We start from the raw sequence: 7,788 nt of genomic DNA, 5'->3' as shown, positions 1-7,788 counted from the left end.
GGCGGCACTGAAGCTTCATCGCCGAAATGACGCCGAAGACCCGCAGAGCGAGTGAAGCTCCCGCCGCCACAGTGCCACCGAAGACCCGCAGAGCGAGTGAAGGTCCCGCCGCCGAGGTGCCGCCGAAGACCCGGAGCGCCGCCCTGTCAGTAAAAGGGCCGCAGCGGGTGGCGCTTTTTTTTTTTCCACTGCCCCTGTTCCCTCCACCTGGCTATGGCCCTGATGAGCACCCCCGGGCACATTGGAACGTTGGCGCCTGTAGCTCCAGTCCCAGAGTCGGTGCCTATACAAGGAGCCGCATATTAACTTCTGAAGAGCCGCATATGGCTCCGGAGCCACAGGTTGGCCACCCCTGATCTAGCCTGATTTCTTGTATAATACAGGCCAAAGAATTTCACCCTGTGATTCTTGCCTCAAGCCCATAAGATAAATTATTTGTATAATCCACAGCTTTGTGGCGCTGAGCATAACGGTTCCCCCTCCTTTCAGGACCTCTTCATTGGAACATTGCAGACCCTCCACGAGATGCTCCAGAGTCTGATTTTAGAAAATCCAGTTCCGGCTGAGCTAGAGATGATCTTGCAGGTAAACAGGATCTGGAAATGCCGGTTGGAGGATGGTAAGGTAGGGAAGAGGAACAGGAAAATCTTGTTAAGAGCTTGTGAGGGAAAGGAGAGTTAAGGAAAGAACGGAGTGCCCCATCTCCACAGGGTTCTCCTATTAGGGCATATGTGACAAGGTTCATGTAGCACGGGGGAGGCTTCTATTTCCATCTTTGAGGTCTGACAATCTCCTCCATTGTTACCCTCAGTTTCTTTCCTGTCTCCTGGTGGCCCTTACATCACAGTGTCCTTTCCAAATGAGGACGTTATTCCCTTTACTGCCCATCATTGCTACTCCTGATGCAATTGGAGGGGTCGCTGCCAGGACTCTAGTCCCCCGTGAGGGCTGGCACCTGGCCTCCACAGAACTCCCAGCTCCAGCTGTCCCACAGGGAGAACCAATGGGTGCAATGGGAACCAAGAGTGCCGCTAACTACAGAGCATGAGGGCTGGCCCAAAGTCTGCAATCATGAAAGAATAGAAGTTTTCCTCCAGCTGCTCTTATTTTGCTGACTGAAATGCTGGATTGTGTGGCTTGTCCAGAGAAGACTTGGCCCTTCCCTTCCTTACATAGGACCCAATCCTGCATCCATTAAAGGCTCGATTCAGTGCTCATTGAAATCAAATGGGGACCTTTCCGTTGACTTCAATGGGCATTGGATCGGTCCTTAGATCAATGTCAAAACTTTCATTGACTTCAGCGGGTGTGTGACTGGGCCCTCAGAGAGAAATGCACTTTGCTTTCGTTCGAAGAGAAGAATTCCATGTGTATTTCGAGTCTGCACAAAGCAGACGCAGCCTGTATCTGTAAGAGTGAGATGATTCAGCCAGAATAAAGATTATCCTTTGGGGATCACTTGTATACACCCTTTCCCCCTGTTATTTTTAACCTCTCTTGTTTTTCCTGCAGCTCATGGACTCCTGGATGCAGTCCAGGAAAGATTGCTTGCGGGGGAGGGCTATATGGAGCAGCATACTGCTCCTAAACTTCGTGGCCACAGAAGTCAAACTGGATGTGAGTAACTCTTGACTTCTAGTGACCTGATTGCAAACTAGACCTACAGGGCACTCTCCCACGCCAGAGAAACTTCCTGCTTAGAAGTATGTTGATAGGCCCCACAGTGCAATGCTCCCTAATAGGCGGAGGAAAAAACGATCTCGTTGCTCGTCCATCATCCTGATTGAGATGGGTTGGCATCTGATACACTTGGAAAATAAATCCAGTGCCCTGGAGGAATAGGCCACCTCTTTCCAATGCAGGAAAGGCAGCTAACAAGGGGCACAAGAAGAACGGGTTTTTCTATGGTTGGATCTAATGAATTTCAGAGAAAAGAGATTTCAAAATCCTAGAGACTGAAGACATTTCATCCCCAGCTGGTTCCCTGTTTGCCTCCATTCCTCATCCTAGTACCATGGGATACTTTCCTCTTGTGGAGCTGCAGGAAGAGGCCTCGCCATTCCAGCCCACCTCAGCCGTTACAGATCATTATGATCCTGATCTTGGTCCCACTGACGTCTGTGGCAAAACTCCAGTGGACGTGTGTGGTGCGGGATCGAGCCCTATATTCTTCTTCTGGCTCCCAAGCCTCTTCTGAAGAGGGAGAGCTGAGGATCACGCCTCATTATAGAAAGGGACTGTGTAGATATAGACTCCTTGCCTAGGAGACACAGCCCGCTTTACCTGCAGTGGTAATGGATTCCTCCTCTCCTCTTTTGTACAATTAGGAAGCGTCTCCATTCACCAGGCTCGGACACCTGGTTGCAGTGCTGGGGATCCGCTGTGGGGATCCCGTCAAGGCGATCCGCTCAAAGGCAGCAGAGGCTGTTGGTTACCTCGTCTCTATTGCGTGGCGCCAAAAGAGTAAGAGAAGCACTGATGAGCATCTGAATCCCCCTCCTGGGAGCTAAATGCTAGAGACTTTCCTCAGGCAAAGCTCCCGTTCAGGATAGTGCCTGAGGAAGAAGTAGAGCATCTGGCTCGGTATTTGTTCCTTTGAACAGAGTGCTGGTTTTTTTGTGGCTCTAGAAACAAGCGTCTGATAGTCATCCCATAATTCTAGCCCTGACTTTCAAAGAAAGGAAAGGGGAGGGGGGGAATACAGAGAAAGGCAACACACGTTACCGCAAACTGAGACTGGTAGAGCTCATTCCGTCAGTGGGAATGGGAAGGGTCAGTGGGACACGATGATAGGGGATTCAACGCCATCAGACCAATTAGATCAGTTCGAGATGCCTGTACCCCGAACGCCCCAGTACTTTGATGGCTGTTGGAAATCTGGATCCAAATCTGGGGCTCGATTCATGACTGTGTTAATCCACTTCTATGCCACTGAAGTGTTTTGGCTAGATTCCAGACACCACTTGATAGAGCCACTTTACTCTGGGGGTCAAGGCCCTGATCCAGCACAACATTTACGCACATCTGTAACTTTCATCAGGCGAGTAGTCCCACGGAAGTCCCTGGGATTATTCATCTGCTTAGAATAATGTACGTGCTTAAATCCTTTCCTGGATCAGGGCCAAACAAAGGGCTTTGTCCAGTAAAGAGGGATGAGAGCAGAAGCCAGGAAGCAGAATGGAACGTTAAGAGTGTTATTAACATGTATTTCAGTTGCACAGTTGGACAGAAACAATGTGGAATGGACTGAAGAGAGGAACAAGGAATTTCTGGCTGCTTGGAGCCCCACTGTGGTTTGCAACAGCCCCTCCAAGGTCGCAGAGGTAATCACAGCCTGGCACTAATGACCATTTTACATTGGTGTCAGTACAATACGGTATCGCACAGCTCCAAACTACTTCCTGTCCCTGGATCACCCATCTCGATTGTGTATGGCTTACCCAAGAATTACAGCTCCTGCCCTTCCTCATGGCTAGAAATGACATGCTCAGAAAGAAACAAGATGGGTGAGGTCCAATTTTTTTATTGGATCAACTTCTGTGGGTGAAAGAGACAAACTTTGGAGCCATACAGAGCTCTTCTTCAGACAGAGACAGAAGAGCTCTGTGTAGCTCAAAAGCTGGTGTCTCTCACTACCAGAAGTTGGTTCAATAAAAGATAGAACCTCACCCACCTTGTGTCTCTAATATCCAGGGACCGACACGGCTACAACAGTGAAGACAAAAAATGCTCATAAAGAGTGATCTACTCTCTAGCAAGTGGTTCTCAACCTTTCCAGACTATTGTACCTCTTTCAGGAGACACTGATTTCAGTCCCAGGTGGCGGGGTTCGGGCTTCAGCTTGAGCCCCGGGCGGTGGTAACGTGGCCGGGTGCCCGGTTTTCGACCAGAAAATCTGGTTGAAAAGGGGATCTGATAGTGTCCGGTCAGATCTACTGACGGACACCCAAAGTCCAGTTACTGCGGGTGAGGGAGGTGGGGAGGTGCCAGGTTATCACCCGCACCAGCCCCTACTCAACCGGGGCCGCCACCTACCCACATCATGCGGCTGCAGCTCCCAGCAGGCAAATTGCTCCTGACCTGGGCGGGGAAGAGGGGAAGAGCAGTGAGCAACAGTGGAAGGGGAGAAGAGGACCAAATGGGGGGCAGGGCCTCGGGGGGAAGAGGCAGGGCAGAAGAGGTCCAGCACTCCTGCATGAGTGTCCGGTTTTTAAATATTACAAAGTTGGCAAACCTAGGCATTGGGGTTGGCTTGGGCTTCAGCTTCTGCATATATCTTAGATTTGCGGGGCCCTGCTTGCCACCCCCAATGGCGACCCTAAACTTGTGACCCTCCTAAACCCATCCCATGACCCCCCTGGGGGTTGCCACCCCCAGATTGAGAAACACTGATATAGTAGTTAGAGCAGTATAAACAAGTCATTGTCTGTATGAAATGTTAGTTTGGACTAACTTTGCTAGTGCTTTTTATGGAGCCTGTTGTAAAACTAAGCAAATATCTAGATGAGTTGATGTACCCCCTGTGCCCCCAGGGGCGGCAAGTTATATGGGCCCATGGTGCCCGGGCTTGAGAAAATTCAGGGCCCAGGGGACCCGGCGCCACCAATGTTCGGGGCCGGGTCTCTCTCCCAGTCCCGCCTGCCGCCCCCACGCACCTCCCCCGGCCCCGGCTGCCACCCCCGCGCGCCTCCCCCAAGAGCCCCCTGCAGCTCCGCACTGTGCTCCCTCGCCTGCCGCCCCCACGCACCACCCCCGGCCCCGGCTGCCACCCCCGCGCGCCTCCCCCAAGAGCCCCCTGCAGCTCCGCACTGTGCTCCCTCGCCAGCCGCCCCCACGCACCTCCCCCGGCCCCGGCTGCCACCCCCGCACGCCTCCCCCAAGCGCCCCCTGCAGCTCCGCACTGTGCTCCCTCGCCTGCCGCCCCCACGCACCTCCCCCGGCCCCGGCTGCCACCCCCGCGCGCCTCCCCCAAGCGCCCCCTGCAGCTCCGCCCTGTGCTCCCTCGCCAGCCGCCCCCACGCACCTCCCCCAAGCGCCCCCTTCAGCTCCGCCCTGTGCTCCCTCGCCTGCCGCCCCCACGCACCTCCCCCGGCCCCGGCTGCCACCCCCGCGCGCCTCCCCCAAGCGCCCCCTGCAGCTCCGCACTGTGCTCCCTCGCCAGCCGCTGCCGCAGCCGGCTACAAGGCAGCGGCGCCGGGGGCAAGCTGAGGCGGCTGCTGCGCCTGCGGAGGGAGGAGGGGAGGACCGCATGGCAGCCTCCCCCCCGCCCCCCGGCAGGAGACTCCGAGTCGACTCGGGGGAGGCGAGGGGGAGGCTTATCCTGGCTGGACCTCCTGAGCAGCAGCCTGGGGGGGCTTGGATGAGTGTCGTGTTGGGGGTCGGTGAGGAGGCCCCCCCCTTCCTCTCCCCCAGAGCTCGCTGCCGCCAGCAGGGAGAGGGCTGGGGGGAGTCCTCCTCTCTGGCCCCCTGCCCCAGCCCAGGGTCAGCCTGCCTGCTGCACCCCAAACTGCTCATCCTTGGACCAGCTGCACACCCCCTCCCACACCCAAACCCTCTATCCCAGCCCAGAGCCTGCACCCAGCACCCAAACTCCATCTCAGAGCCTGCACCCCTCCCGCACCCAGACTCCCTCCCAGAGCCCGCACTCAAACTTCCTCCCAGAGCCTGCACCCCAAACCCCCTCCCGCACCCAGACTCCCTCCCAGAGCCTGCACTCAAACTTCCTCCCAGAGCCTGCACCCCAAACCCCCTCCCGCACCCAGACTCCCTCGCAGAGCCTGCACCCCAAACCCCCTCCCGCACCCAGACTCCCTCCCAGAGCCTGAGGCAGATGTAGGGGGAGGCGGGACTTGGACCCATTCTGGGCAATGCCAAAAATTATACAAACCTGCCGCCCCTGTGTGTACCCCCAGGGGTATGTGTATCCCTGATTGAGAACCACTGCTCTAGCAGATGGGTTCCCAACCTGGGGGGGCACAGCCACCCTGCCCTTTCCTTATTGCCAAATGGGACAGGGTCTTGGCTAGTTTGGAAGGGGACTCTGGGAGGGTCCTAGTATAGGAAACTGAGTGTCCATATGGGGAAGGTTGAACGCCTACTGCTCTAGTACTTTGGGTTGTTAGAAGCTGTCACAACGAGGTCTGTACTATATAGGCTTGATCCAAAACCTATTGAAGCCAATGGAAGTCTTTCCATTGATTTCAATGGTCTTTGGGTCAGGCTGCAAGCCAGGAAGTATGGTGATGGTGTCGTAATCAGGACTTGGGTGCTGTATTTATGCTGGGATGTGTTGTAGGAGGGTATCACATACAGTCACAGTCAAAGACCGAGTACTGTAACAGTCATTACTAATATTACTACATGGATCCCACAACTGCTGATCTTTTAATGGTGACCCTTGCACCTCGGATGCCTGAGAAGTAGGTGTCTGACACCACTAAATGCACATCCTGACGTGCACGGCAGCACTCCTAGGTTGGCCACTGTAATAGTTTAAGTAGTCCTCTTGCCTCACTGTGAGTGATATGGTTTCGCAGCAGAAGCCTCATCAGCCACTGGGGCCCTGTAATAGAAAGGAGTAAAACAGAGCCCCTGAGAAGCTGGAGAGGACCTGCAACCCCCAGACAGGGCTTTCTCTGGGCTCCAGTAGTTATCAGCCCCCCGTGGAATCAGGACAGGCCTTTTGTAAATTACACTTTTCCCTGTATGCTTCAGCTCTTTGGAGTCTATTTCAACCCAAGAGAGAGGACAGATTTCATTCTGACTGTTATGGATGGCCTGACGAATCACTGCAACAATAACTGCCAGCCAACTGCAGAGGGATTGCTGTCTGCCATGGTGAACAGCGGTGGGACTAAGGTGGAGAAGGTATGGAGCGCTGCTGCTGAGATGGACGGAAACTAGAATTCCCAGTGCTGGGAACAGTCATACGTTCAGAGAGTTTAAGGCCAGAAGGAACCATCAGATCTTCTAGTCTGATTCCTGTATATTGGAAAACATAATCCCAACTAAACATACAAACGGAGGGGGTCTAAATCAGCTGTTACCGCTCAAGGGTGGAGTCATCATGGACAATTCTCTGAAAACATCCCCTCAGTGTGCAATGGCAGTCAAAAAGGCTACCAGAATGTTAGGAAGCATTAGGAAAGGGATAGATAATAAGACAGAAAATATCATATTGCTTCTGTATGAATCCATGCGATGCCCACACCTATAAATTCATGAATGGTGTGGAGAAAGTAAATAGGGAAGTTTTATTTATGCTTTCACACACACACACAGACACACACAAACCTGGGTTAATACAAACCTAAGGAAATATTTCTTCACACAACACAACTCGTAACTCATTGCCAGGGGATGTCATGAAGGCCAAAAGTATAACCAGGTTCAAAAAAGAATTAGAGAAGTTCCTGGAGGACAGGTCCATCAATGGCTATTAGCCAAGGTGGTCAGGGGTGCAACACCTTGCACAGGGTGTCCCTACGCCTTCTGATTGAAACTGGGACTGGGTGACAGGGGATGGATCACTCGAGAAATTGCCCTGTTCTGTTCATTTCTTCTGAAGCATCTGGCACCAGCAGAAGACAGGATACTGGGCTAGATGGACAATTGGTCTGACCCAGTATGGCCATTCTTATGTTACCCCTGTATTGTGCCTAGATAGGACTCATCTCCTTTGAGCCATTGATATGTGGTCTTTGCAACAATGCACCTTGTAAGGCTCTGAAATGAGCCCTGCCAATAATATAGGAAATTGTGACTTTTAGGCAAAACCTAGAGGCTAAC

At 53.4% G+C, this 7,788-nt stretch overlaps 1 long non-coding RNA gene across 1 annotated transcript; it reads left to right on the top strand.

Moving 5' to 3' along the window:
* Positions 1-2,278: 2,278 nt before the first annotated feature.
* Positions 2,279-6,862, top strand: LOC135984055 (uncharacterized). Its single transcript, XR_010601982.1, has 3 exons — positions 2,279-2,463; positions 3,214-3,323; positions 6,715-6,862. It is a non-coding gene; the product is annotated as an uncharacterized LOC135984055 (long non-coding RNA).
* Positions 6,863-7,788: the final 926 nt, after the last annotated feature.

Source organism: Chrysemys picta, chromosome 1 (assembly GCF_011386835.1).
Source record: "Chrysemys picta bellii isolate R12L10 chromosome 1, ASM1138683v2, whole genome shotgun sequence".
In the NCBI taxonomy this organism is placed as follows: domain Eukaryota; kingdom Metazoa; phylum Chordata; order Testudines; family Emydidae; genus Chrysemys; species Chrysemys picta.
The sequence above is the reverse complement of the archived record's forward strand: the minus strand, read 5'-3'. Positions and strand labels throughout refer to the sequence as shown.